Consider the following 14,048-nt stretch of genomic DNA (forward strand, 5'->3'; position numbering starts at 1 on the left):
ACCGCACTGTATCGAGGGATGCGGCCTGCGTGGTTGCAAGCATGATGCCTATCGGTCTGATAGTGAAGGAAGACGCGGAGCGCTACAGCATGCGAGGAGACAGGAACGCCCGTAGGGCCTCCAAAGCCGCTTCTCTACGCGGATGGCAACAAGAGTGGGACAGCTCAACCAAGGGCAGGTGGACACATCGGCTCATACCTAGGGTCTCGAGCTGGTTAGATAGACCTCACGGAGAAGTGAGCTTCGGCCTGACGCAATTCCTCACAGGCCACGGGTGCTTCAGATGGTACCTCCACAGGTTCGGTCACGCGACATCCCCTGTATGTCCTGGCTGCCCAGACGAGATCGAGACGGCTGAACACGTCTTGTTCGCATGTTCCCGTTTCGCGGCTCAAAGGAGTGAGCTACTGGAGGCATGCGGCAGGGACACCACACCGGAAAACCTGATCCAGAGAATGTGCCACTGCGTAGAGAACTAGAACGCAGTGTCGACCGTGGCATCCCAAATTGCGGGCATATTGCAGCAGAAATGGAGTGCGGATCAACAACAGATCAGCCGCGTACCGTAGCAGGCTCAAGAGGGATCAGCGAATAAACGTCGGTCCGGGAGAACCTTCTTCGTCGGGAAGCTCTTCGTCGGAGTAGTCTAGATCCATCGTCGGGGACCCAACCGATCATATCCCGGTACACTTTCATGAATAGCCTTAACTATGGCGATCGCAACCAAATGTTGAGCTAGCGGCAACCCCAACAGACTAGACAGTGGAACATGCAGTTGGATTGAGAACATTCCATATCACTTTGGAGACCGATTCCGTTGGTCTGCCGGCGAGGAATGACGAATCCGTGAGCCAGACTAGCATTCGAAACGATTTCCATTGAAGTGCTAACTACGGGTAAATAAAGTGATAATCTGCTAAATGTGTACGTTTTGAGATTATTGTAATAGTCACTTGTAGAAAAATCAATAGGCATTTGATTCATATAAATTGGTTTCGAAGCGGATGTGGATATTATTGGAGACAATGATTTGCTTGAGAATTACATAACCATTCTGCCCGTTTTAAGAACATTGCTAGCGTCTGATTAATCTGTGCTAGGAAATCAGTTTTGCATTTGTCGGTTCCCATGGTAGTTTTTCGTAAGAAGCATTTCAGTGTGTTTCCAAAAGTGCTCTCCAAAACTGATCTATAGGTAAATAAACTGTTAAACCCTGCAAGTAACAGAACGTTAATAATAGGAATGCATACAATTAAAATTCTCACCATATCTCATACACAACAACATAGTTCAAGTTAGGGATGGGTATCGATACTGCGATACTTCAAGGTATCGATACTTAAGCCTAAAGTATCGATTTTTTAGGATCGATACCGTGCAAAGTGGTATCGCGTGGTATCGATATTTTCATGGTCGATACCTGTCGATACTAGTGTTCTTATCCAGTTTGGGTAACGAATTTTGGTTTTCATAGAAGAAACAGACTCAATCAACTAAGAAGTGAGATGATACCGTTTTTAATAACTCCGCAAGCGCGAACTTGTTTGATAAAACTCATCTATATCTCGTTGGAAAGGTATTCTCGCGAGGTATTGAAATATTAAAAAAAAGTTCTTGATCAATTGCAAAAGATATTCTCAAATAACTGAAATTGTCTTTAACTGAAAAGGTGAACAAAGGATCTCAAAACCAATCAACAGCGTTTTGGTTATTTGGGGAGGTCATTATTTGAAGACTAGTTTAATCAACAAAATCGGCCTAGCTTGCATTTTCGATCGATACCGATACCGATAATAAGTATCGATACTTTTTCCTATAGTATCGATACCGATACCTGAAATAACAAAACGGTATCGCGATACTAAGTATCGATACTTTACCTCTCGATACCCATCCCTAGTTCAAGTTTATTTTTCACTACACTAAACAGTAACTATGGTGAACTTGTTCTTACCCTTCAGTGTTGCTAGTTTTATAGAAAACTCGTTAAAGTACATTGTTACTCTGACAGTGTATCATGACAGTGTACCGCACGATGCAAAATGTGTCCTTGAAAATTTGTCGAAGTATTCCGTATTATAATTTGTATTTGGTAGGACCGACGACACGACCAGGCACTCCGAAGAAAAATCAGCATTAAAACTGTACGCTAAAGATTCACCGCCAGTTACCACAAATCTAGCGACCCCTTGTAGATGATAAAAATAATCTTCTCGAGCAACACTGTTTAAGTTGCTATGGACTAGTTACCAAGGAACCCCAAAACAAATAAACATGTTTTGAAAGCGGTGGAATAGTTCTATTAGTGTTAAACTTTGTCCAAATTAAGCAGAAATGCATATTAACGAACTCGATTTTCGGAATTTAATCGAAACTATGGATGAAACCAACGAACGAGGACAATGATCTGCTCCCAGCGATTCAGTCGTACACTTCAACTGCTAGCTTTTCTGGGTAGTAGGATTCGGTGTAACATGCCGATGTCAAAATTGTGTTGTGTCGGTTGACTGCGCAGCAGTGGAAACAGTATTTCACCTTGTTGGCCACTATTCGAGGATTACTAGTGGAATTCCGCAAAGAAATCATTTTACCGTACGTTATGCAGGTACCGCAGAGCACTAGCCTCGCTCAGCTCGTTGTCGGTGATTTCCATGTCTTCCTTCTCACACAACGGTTTCAAGTCAAAACCTGAATTTTAAACTTGGCTTTATTAAAGACATAACTCATACTCCTCAATTTTTACATTCCGCTCGAGTCAGGTAAATCCATTAAAATGTTCCGTAATATAATAACTTATCTGAAATTTATTTTGTTTACATTCATCTTGCCTTCGATATGCAGTAACCAAGGTTATGGCTAGAGATGTCGTAATATCGATCGATTAATCGAATAATCGAGTAAAGGCACAGTTAATCGAATGAAATTTAATCGATTGAATTCTTTCCGATAATCGCAGTAATCGATTAATTTCCTACGATTATTGGTTCGATTAGTATTGTGAATTTCAGCTTAGCATAGAATGCGACGGAATCGTCGTAGAATTGCGAAATAATGAGCGTCAGAATTACAGATACCAAGTTGAAGATTTTATGTGAATTTGATGAATTTTCTTTTTTAGCGAACTATGCAGTTTTGCAGACTTTTTAGAGGGTTTCGAAGTTTTTTCAGACAGTCGTCTAATCTAGATCGATTAGAAAAAAATCGTCTGATGAACCAAGGGCAATTAAAGATTCAACATGCAATTTTCTTTTACGACAAGAAATATTTATTTGTTCATTTGAAGCCTCAATGAGTATATGTATCTGTCAAAGATGACTTTAATTTTAAAGGAGATGATATACAATTTTGTATAGTAGTATATTTTTTTAGTTAAAATCGAAAGTGTTTCAAGTAGAGCAGTAAGTGAACACTAAGATTTTGATTAATACCAATTTAAAAATTATGTTTGTGACTTGGGGTCTCGAAGAGGATGAATTGATGCGAATGACAGGTTCGCATTCTGTCGCTTTTTGGCGCATCGCAGTCTTTGCTAACCGCCAGTGAAAATTACAATACAATAAAATGAAAGAAATGACTCCAGTTTCACTTATGTTCATTATAATCTTCTCAACTGTATTCCTCAAATTTGGTTTCGTTTCATTTTGTCAATGAGTTGAGAGGTTTTAATGGATGCCATGTGCACAGATTTTCATTGTACACAGTTATCAAAAACTGCACAAAATTCTGTTGATTTTTTTTATTCTAATAGATAATCTCTGGTTCATCAAAAATATTTACACTGCTTTTTTATCAAAAATATTGACATTTCTTTATTTATATTACTAATCGCACAATATTTTTAATAAAATTAAACCAAAATTGTTTTGAATCTATTACCTATAAATCGTCTGCTTAAAAATTTTAAACCTGAGATAATTCAGGTTTCCTGAATTGACATTCTGAAAGCTTTAGTTCCATGCTCTCACATTCACCTTTTCGAAGGATATGATTTGTCATATAAACCTTTGCGTTACTCAAAACTATGATTTTAACAGTATTTTTCTATTCAAACGATGAGAATAGTAAATTAGGTTTGCTACATAGGATATCATTCGCAACAAACAAACAAATGTATATTGTTTCGCGTGATATTTTGTTTTTCTTAGTTTGTTCTTGTTTGAAAGAGCCATATTTTGATTAAAAGCTATTATATACTTATTTTCTAGTTTATATTACTAGTTTTTGAGTTTATATACCTCAAATTGATTTATTGATTTCTAGTAATCTTAGTGTACGAGGACCGAGAGCTTAATTAAGTAATTTAAACTTCATTCAGAAAAAACAGTATAATGAAAACGATGAAACGGTTAGTTGCTCATCAAACATCAAATCAATAGATTCAAACTCGAATGTTATTACTTCAATCGAGGACATGGTTGCTCCAAAATAATTGTGCTTATTACAAAAATATGTCGTGTTTGTTTTAAAGTCACTAAGCACCCTGCCACTTACTTGAAGATCTGTTATGTACTGGCTGAGTGTATATCATAACAGTAATTGAAGAAGAAAAGTTCTCCCTTTCGTTTGGTCGTTAAAAATATGCTCTATTTTGAATAGTTCGCCTGCATTTCTTCAAAGAAAATTTTGCCATGTGACTTATTGGTGTTTATAAAAACGAGACCAATATTTGATTCAAATTAGAATATCTATTCATTCTAATTACTAGGCATTTGTTTAATTTTTGTGCGTGAAATAAGTAAGTTGTTTCGAAAACAATCTGGCACCACTTGAAACAACAAATCGACTTAAACAAAATTGACAATCGAACGTAGAACTAATTTCACCTGACCCGCCATCTATGTTTCATTACTTGAACCTTTCTTAAGATTGATTTTTTTTATATAATTTTAATTATTTTGTAGAATTCTAGGACTTGTTATAAGAACTGTTTATTTTAAAATGTAAGAAAATTTATTTCGTTTCGTTTCGTGTAATCATTTTTGTTTTTATAAAATGATATGTTGATCAATATCGAGATCCGGAATTAGTTCTTAGTAAAAAACTATTCCTCATCATAATATCGCATATTCGCTTAGGTTTGCGCATCTGTGCGGTCTTTCAAGTGATATTTTATAATGTACGCAACGAATAAATTCATTCCAAGGTATCAACGTTTTCTCGCATACTAAGATCAGATCTGAAAATATATATGGTTTAAAACAGAATCTTGGGTGCTGCTACAATAACATAGATAGAAATTGATTTTTCTCACAATAAAATTAACTTTTCGCTTGAAAAAATGACGTTGTATGTAAGTTATAAAGGAATTTACAAGTGAAAATTCGTTTTCCCTTGTATTTTGACAGCTAATATTGCAATCATCATCCTCGCACACGTACGCATCTAGCAGTGAAACACATCGTTAGATCGCCCATCAAATTTAGTCATGCTCACCCCGGTGGTGCGATTGTCATCTGCATACAATTGGCTTGAAGCCGAAATTTTTGGTTCTTTTGGTTCTAGTTCGCTGTCAAATGCTGTGTTTAAGCATTGTTCACATCTTTCTTCATGCGGTTGCACCAACATAAGGAAATGATTTCGATGGAATATAATCAAACTATAACAAACCACTTTTTTTCTTATTCAAAAAGAGTTCATATTTTTGCAGAGAATACTAGAGAAGAGTTATATTTATATTGGGTTTGAAGAAATTAACTTTTGACACCAGTGTGGTTTGATTGTATGGTATGAACGTAACTTAAAATGTTGTTGACAACAACGCCACCAAAACAAAATGCGTCGGTTTCAGGAACCAGCTTCCCTAGCAGGGGGTGGTCATGCTTAATCGCAAGCTAATCGATTAATCGAGTAGTTCTGTACGATTAATCAAGCAAATCGATTAGTTTGAAAAGTTGTATTCGATTATATACTAATCGAGTATTTCAAAAAACGCGACATCCCTAGTTATGGCGACTGTTATTCAAAATCAATAAATATATCAACTTGTGCTGCCAGTTTAAAAAAATTCACTAGCGTTTTCGATTTGACATTTCCAGTTACTGAGGGGTACTTAAATTTACGATACAGTTTTGATAGACGAGTGGCAGGTCGTGTCGTCGGTAGGACTGTCGAATTGTTCCCTCTTTCAGTTTTTATTTTTAACTAGCTGACCCGTCGAACTTCGTCTCGCCTAAAAATTATTTGCTCGAATTTATGTTTTCAAACAGCAGAATTGTCAAACGACTAAGTGGTTAACATTTCTCTCCATTATTTTTCTGAATACTATCACCAACTGAGAAGTATCATCAAAAATTAATGTGAAAATGTGAAATACTTCTAATAAGCAAATTCACAGATTGTCATCTCATCCTTTAAGTCAATGCACTGAACGGAGTTCCCTTTCTAATGGCTTCGACAAAAACGATATAAGGTGCCATGTTTTCTCTTCCAGATGTGATTCTTGCTTTCGGTAATCGACAAAAAAAAGTCCTTAACCAGAATTTTGTATTGATAAACTTAATACAATGTTGAAGAATTTCTCGGGTTGTTTATTCGGTAGAGTAGGATGTATTTACAATTTGTATTTAGTCCAAGTAACCAGAAGTTCGTAAATGAAGATTTGGCTTATGAAGCATACAATGTATTTTAAGAAATTACTCATACTTGAATGTTCACCCGATGCAGCAGAACAAACTTCGAAGCGGTCCCTTGTACAGCTTTTAAGCAGCGAGAAAGTTTTCCCAGAAATTTTTCTGTGCGTTCAAGTTGCCAAAAAGTGCCACACGTACTCTATAGCTCTAATAAAGTGGATATTTTTCAAGTACTGTGAAACTTTTGGTTGCTTGGAGAGACGACGCTTAAATTTTAATTTGATAATTATCATTCCAATTCGAACATTCTTCACAAAATATGAAATATAAAATTGCAGTCTCAATCCATTATGCTAATCATCTTGAACATTGTTGTAATTGCCACTTATTATGTGCGTTTAGTGTAATCTAATTCATTCTATGGCAAAATGCGAGGAATGTCTCTTAGTTTGACCTTAGCACTTCTACTGCACGATCCTTTCGTTGATTCATTCAAAAATTTTCTAATTTGTTAAACTCACGCTCACAATGACCAATATTATTCATCTGACTCCATTACACAGAATCCGATAACTGGTGAACAATATCAGAACTTTTTCTCCTGCCTACATCGGTATTTCTAGAACAGTCATATACATTCCGCCAATCATTTATGTCGTTTTCGTTTGTTTCTGAGCCTAACCCAGTTTCCATCCTAACTGCTGTCAAACCGTTTGTTTGAAGCTAGTTTCGAACCTAGTTTCAACATTGTTGAGCTGAAAATCGAATCTTTTTCAAACATATTTTGTGAATTTACATATATTTTCATGCACATGTTTGGAGCAGGCAACTAAACATAGACTTACTTTACAATGCTGTACGTTTCAATATAATTCAATCGTAAAGCTAAGCGTTAATTGAAAGATACAGTTCTATTCATTGAAATTTCAATGTAATCCAGTTTAGTTTAACAACGATGATGGTTTTCAATCAAACTTTCGATTCAACCCATGTCTATTCCATGTTGCTATTGATTTACATGTCGTGTAAATTACATTATTTCTTTCTGTGAGGTTTGCTCAGATCCCATATACTAAATGCGAAACCAACACAGCTTCGTTAAAAGTGGTTGATGAAACTACCCTGGGTCAGTTTTAACTTTCTGAAGCGAAAACGTCATTAGGAAGCAATAATTTTGATACCCAATTAAGCACGTGGCTTGAAATGAATAATCACATAATTCAAGTATGCATATTCACACAAAACTACTCGCTGCGCGCCAAAAGATTCTTTCAACGATCTAGTATTCCTTTCTTCGACGGCCAAACACTTATGCAACTCGTTATGCGCCAAACACCTATCGATCATCTAGCAATCATTGGCGACTTTTGCAGTGGAAAATTTCATTGTCCATACAAAATAACTTTATTGGTTTTTCCCACTTTTCCGGTAAGTTTTCCTAATTTTTTTGATGTACGAACCCGGTGGGGGTAAAAACTGATTAAACAAAAAAAAAAGCATCTCAATCCGTCCATCCGTTCTTACGTGATGCGATTACAAAGAACGATCTCTGCATTTTTATATATATACTAGCTGACCCGTCGAACTTCGTCTCGCCTGAATTTTTTTTTTTAATTTATGTTCTCGGACAGCAGAGTTGTCAAACGTTAATGTTTCTTTCCATTATTTTACTGATTACTTGGCTTACAACAAACGAATTACGACAAATTCATATCGAACACATTAACTTCGTCCCGATAAAGAAATATCATCAAGAATTATTGTGGATATGTTCAATGCTTTTGTTAGGCAAAAACTAAACAAATGCACCGATTGCCATCTCATCCTTCGGGTCAGTGTATTGAACAGAGATTGTAGACCTATCTCAAACTGAAGATTTGACATATGCGATGATGGATTGGATTGAATCATATCTGACTGGTCGTAGTGCGACCGTGAAAATTGGTGACTGCGTTACTCCCATTCATCGTGAGCTTTGGCGTTCCTCAGGGAAGCCATCTAGGACCATTCATATTTCTGCTATATCTAAATGATCTGAATTACGCATTGCAATGATGAAGCTATCATTCGTCGACGATTTCAAGCTGTTTCATCTTATCAAAGATCTGAAAGACTCAAATTTCTTGCAGTCACAGTTGGATGTATTTTCTAACTGGTGCAACGTCAACGTCCATTAAAACCCGTTTTCTTCGAATCTTTACCTGATAGTTTTATTAAGATAATTAGACGATATCAATAGTTGTTAGTTAGCTTTGTAGTTTAAATAACGGTAATCTAAGATTTCGTTATGTATCATTTGGACAAATGTTATCTGTTGATACAAAAGATGAGAAGGTTTATGCCTGCTGGAGAAGGAGAATTAAAATCTCAGCTCCAGCGGGCTTTTCCCTTGCTCCTAAATAGACAAATAAATAGATGGATGGAAAAGAGATGACCAAGATAAATACTGTAAATTTTTAAAAATGTAATAGCAAATCCTTAGGGATTATCGAAAGTAATAAATTGGTTTTGAACGGTTGTCCATAACTTGATTTACCGCTAGTGATATTATTTAGTCGTGTTTGATGAATGTTCGTAGCATGATAATGTCAGGATCAATTTTCCATTAACAAATTAACGATAAAATGAAAAATTTTTGGACATTCGATAGTTCAAATTACCCTTTTATTAAATATTGTGTCCATAAACTTTGACATGAACGCTGAATTCGTTCAAGAATTGTATTAAAAGGCCTCTCACATCGTTTTGCTTAGTATTCAGTCCTGAGAATCAATATTCCGTTCTAGCGGAGTGAACATGAGGAGTGATTATACCAGTATTCTTCTTATCGTTAAAGCCAATGTACAGAACATCACATCTCACAACTAATGGTTCTTACATGCCACGATTTCTCTTTCTGATATGATATTCATGATTCGCATAAGGTAATTCGTCAAGTAATTAAAAGTTCGGAAAATGAAATGATTTGGCTTAAGCAGCTTACAAATCTGTATGAAATGTTCAAAACGACGAATGTAACAATGAGAGATTCTCTTTGTTTACTTTCTCTTTGGATTATTACGGTACTCTTAGCAATCCTTCACTCAAATTATTTACCGATAATAATAACTAAAGCTACACTAAGAAAAGAACCATAGTAACCGTAACCTGTTTTTCATTTTCATTTCAACTATACGCTTAAAAAGTGTCAACAATCATGATATATGACTATTCACCATTTACATTGTATAAATTACTAGACAACAAAGACTACGACTTGACTAAACTATTTGTATTTATGACTTTTCTGGCATGGTCATCCTGACAATGGTAGTCATCTCAAATATAAGAACAAATAGTTAAAATCACAATTTCTAGTAAGGTGAAATTGCTCTCGAGCCTTGATATAGATGAGAAGCGAAATAGTTATTGCTACTAGTAAATATGTTCACAATATAATAATGTTATCATAAATAGATACATGATTTAAAAGACGATTATGAAGTTTGAAAACACTATTCATGTAGTCCATATCAACAGAATTTATGTAGTAAACACATTATCGTATAGTGTTTTTCAACCTACTATGTATTACATTTGTGCTGACTATACAAATTGTCAATGAACGGGTGTACTGTTATTGTCACATAAAGTTACAATTTAGCAGAAAATTTCGTACATGAGTAACACATCAGTGATGGATTTGAAAAAAATATTCTATATTGTGACTGTGTACTTTGGTAGGACTTGCAGGTAGGTAAAGTTTGTGACCTTACTAGTTTCCGTCGTTGAAATTCAATTTTTCAACAATTTTTCCGGCAACGGTTATGTTTTCCAGTGAAATTAACATCTCGTATACGGTTTATTATTCATTATCGGTCGCTGTAGAAACAACATCAAGCGATTGATGAAAAGGAAGATTATCATTTGATTCCCGGATTCAATTCGCTCGAATCCGACGGACAATCGCAGGTGGGTATCGAGGTTTACATCTGGACTTGGCTAATAATTTCTTTCCTGCTGCCAATTCCTGCTTCAGGAAAAACTCGACCGGACAGAGCCTTGGATCAACTGATACTATCAAGCAATGCTAAGCAATATTTCACCAGGTATAATATCATTTGATTTGATGCGAAAATAAAATAGAGTTTAATGAATTTGTTGTTCTTATTTTAGAATTTAAATTCATAAAACTTTTCAACATTATCTCATGTTTTGCTGATCTTCAGCATTGTTGAATCAACCACTGCTTTTAGTTTCAAAATAACTAGAAGTGAAATGATGGTTTTCAATCAAACTTTCGATTCAACCCATGTCTATTCCATGTTGCTATTGATTTACATGTCGTGTAAATTACATTATTTCTTTCTGTGAGGTTTGCTCAGATCCCATATACTAAATGCGAAACCAACACAGCTTCGTTAAAAGTGGTTGATGAAACTACCCTGGGTCAGTTTTAACTTTCTGAAGCGAAAACGTCATTAGGAAGCAATAATTTTGATACCCAATTAAGCACGTGGCTTGAAATGAATAATCACATAATTCAAGTATGCATATTCACACAAAACTACTCGCTGCGCGCCAAAAGATTCTTTCAACGATCTAGTATTCCTTTCTTCGACGGCCAAACACTTATGCAACTCGTTATGCGCCAAACACCTATCGATCATCTAGCAATCATTGGCGACTTTTGCAGTGGAAAATTTCATTGTCCATACAAAATAACTTTATTGGTTTTTCCCACTTTTCCGGTAAGTTTTCCTAATTTTTTTGATGTACGAACCCGGTGGGGGTAAAAACTGATTAAACAAAAAAAAAAGCATCTCAATCCGTCCATCCGTTCTTACGTGATGCGATTACAAAGAACGATCTCTGCATTTTTATATATATACTAGCTGACCCGTCGAACTTCGTCTCGCCTGAATTTTTTTTTTTAATTTATGTTTTCGGACAGCAGAGTTGTCAAACGTTAATGTTTCTTTCCATTATTTTACTGATTACTTGGCTTACAACAAACGAATTACGACAAATTCATATCGAACACATTAACTTCGTCCCGATGAAGAAATATCATCAAGAATTATTGTGGATATGTTCAATGCTTTTGTTAAGCAAAAACTAAACAAATGCACCGATTGCCATCTCATCCTTCGGGTCAGTGTATTGAACAGAGATTGTAGACCTATCTCAAACTGAAGATTTGACATATGCGATGATGGATTGGATTGAATCATATCTGACTGGTCGTAGTGCGACCGTGAAAATTGGTGACTGCGTTACTCCCATTCATCGTGAGCTTTGGCGTTCCTCAGGGAAGCCATCTAGGACCATTCATATTTCTGCTATATCTAAATGATCTGAATTACGCATTGCAATGATGAAGCTATCATTCGTCGACGATTTCAAGCTGTTTCATCTTATCAAAGATCTGAAAGACTCAAATTTCTTGCAGTCACAGTTGGATGTATTTTCTAACTGGTGCAACGTCAACGTCCATTAAAACCCGTTTTCTTCGAATCTTTACCTGCTAGTTTTATTAAGATAATTAGACGATATCAATAGTTGTTAGTTAGCTTTGTAGTTTAAATAACGGTAATCTAAGATTTCGTTATGTATCATTTGGACAAATGTTATCTGTTGATACAAAAGATGAGAAGGTTTATGCCTGCTGGAGAAGGAGAATTAAAATCTCAGCTCCAGCGGGCTTTTCCCTTGCTCCTAAATAGACAAATAAATAGATGGATGGAAAAGAGATGACCAAGATAAATACTGTAAATTTTTAAAAATGTAATAGCAAATCCTTAGGGATTATCGAAAGTAATAAATTGGTTTTGAACGGTTGTCCATAACCTGATTTACCGCTAGTGATATTATTTAGTCGTGTTTGATGAATGTTCGTAGCATGATAATGTCAGGATCAATTTTCCATTAACAAATTAACGATAAAATGAAAAATTTTTGGACATTCGATAGTTCAAATTACCCTTTTATTAAATATTGTGTCCATAAACTTTGACATGAACGCTGAATTCGTTCAAGAATTGTATTAAAAGGCCTCTCACATCGTTTTGCTTAGTATTCAGTCCTGAGAATCAATATTCCGTTCTAGCGGAGTGAACATGAGGAGTGATTATACCAGTATTCTTCTTATCGTTAAAGCCAATGTACAGAACATCACATCTCACAACTAATGGTTCTTACATGCCACGATTTCTCTTTCTGATATGATATTCATGATTCGCATAAGGTAATTCGTCAAGTAATTAAAAGTTCGGAAAATGAAATGATTTGGCTTAAGCAGCTTACAAATCTGTATGAAATGTTCAAAACGACGAATGTAACAATGAGAGATTCTCTTTGTTTACTTTCTCTTTGGATTATTACGGTACTCTTAGCAATCCTTCACTCAAATTATTTACCGATAATAATAACTAAAGCTACACTAAGAAAAGAACCATAGTAACCGTAACCTGTTTTTCATTTTCATTTCAACTATACGCTTAAAAAGTGTCAACAATCATGATATATGACTATTCACCATTTACATTGTATAAATTACTAGACAACAAAGACTACGACTTGACCAAACTATTTGTATTTATGACTTTTCTGGCATGGTCATCCTGACAATGGTAGTCATCTCAAATATAAGAACAAATAGTTAAAATCACAATTTCTAGTAAGGTGAAATTGCTCTCGAGCCTTGATATAGATGAGAAGCGAAATAGTTATTGCTACTAGTAAATATGTTCACAATATAATAATGTTATCATAAATAGATACATGATTTAAAAGACGATTATGAAGTTTGAAAACACTATTCATGTAGTCCATATCAACAGAATTTATGTAGTAAACACATTATCGTATAGTGTTTTTCAACCTACTATGTATTACATTTGTGCTGACTATACAAATTGTCAATGAACGGGTGTACTGTTATTGTCACATAAAGTTACAATTTAGCAGAAAATTTCGTACATGAGTAACACATCAGTGATGGATTTGAAAAAAATATTCTATATTGTGACTGTGTACTTTGGTAGGACTTGCAGGTAGGTAAAGTTTGTGACCTTACTAGTTTCCGTCGTTGAAATTCAATTTTTCAACAATTTTTCCGGCAACGGTTATGTTTTCCAGTGAAATTAACATCTCGTATACGGTTTATTATTCATTATCGGTCGCTGTAGAAACAACATCAAGCGATTGATGAAAAGGAAGATTATCATTTGATTCCCGGATTCAATTCGCTCGAATCCGACGGACAATCGCAGGTGGGTATCGAGGTTTACATCTGGACTTGGCTAATAATTTCTTTCCTGCTGCCAATTCCTGCTTCAGGAAAAACTCGACCGGACAGAGCCTTGGATCAACTGATACTATCAAGCAATGCTAAGCAATATTTCACCAGGTATAATATCATTTGATTTGATGCGAAAATAAAATAGAGTTTAATGAATTTGTTGTTCTTATTTTAGAATTTAAATTCATAAAACTTTT

At 35.4% G+C, this 14,048-nt stretch overlaps 2 long non-coding RNA genes across 2 annotated transcripts; both read left to right on the top strand.

The window, feature by feature from the left end:
• The first annotated feature begins 10,046 nt into the window (after nucleotides 1-10,046).
• Nucleotides 10,047-10,696, top strand: LOC131438229 (uncharacterized). Its single transcript, XR_009230892.1, has 3 exons — nucleotides 10,047-10,301; nucleotides 10,387-10,520; nucleotides 10,588-10,696. It is a non-coding gene; the product is annotated as an uncharacterized LOC131438229 (long non-coding RNA).
• Nucleotides 10,697-13,348: 2,652 nt separating this feature from the next.
• Nucleotides 13,349-13,998, top strand: LOC131438018 (uncharacterized). The gene is made up of 3 exons (XR_009230867.1): nucleotides 13,349-13,603; nucleotides 13,689-13,822; nucleotides 13,890-13,998. It is a non-coding gene; the product is annotated as an uncharacterized LOC131438018 (long non-coding RNA).
• The last annotated feature ends 50 nt before the right edge of the window (nucleotides 13,999-14,048 follow it).

Source organism: Malaya genurostris, chromosome 3 (assembly GCF_030247185.1).
Source record: "Malaya genurostris strain Urasoe2022 chromosome 3, Malgen_1.1, whole genome shotgun sequence".
In the NCBI taxonomy this organism is placed as follows: domain Eukaryota; kingdom Metazoa; phylum Arthropoda; class Insecta; order Diptera; family Culicidae; genus Malaya; species Malaya genurostris.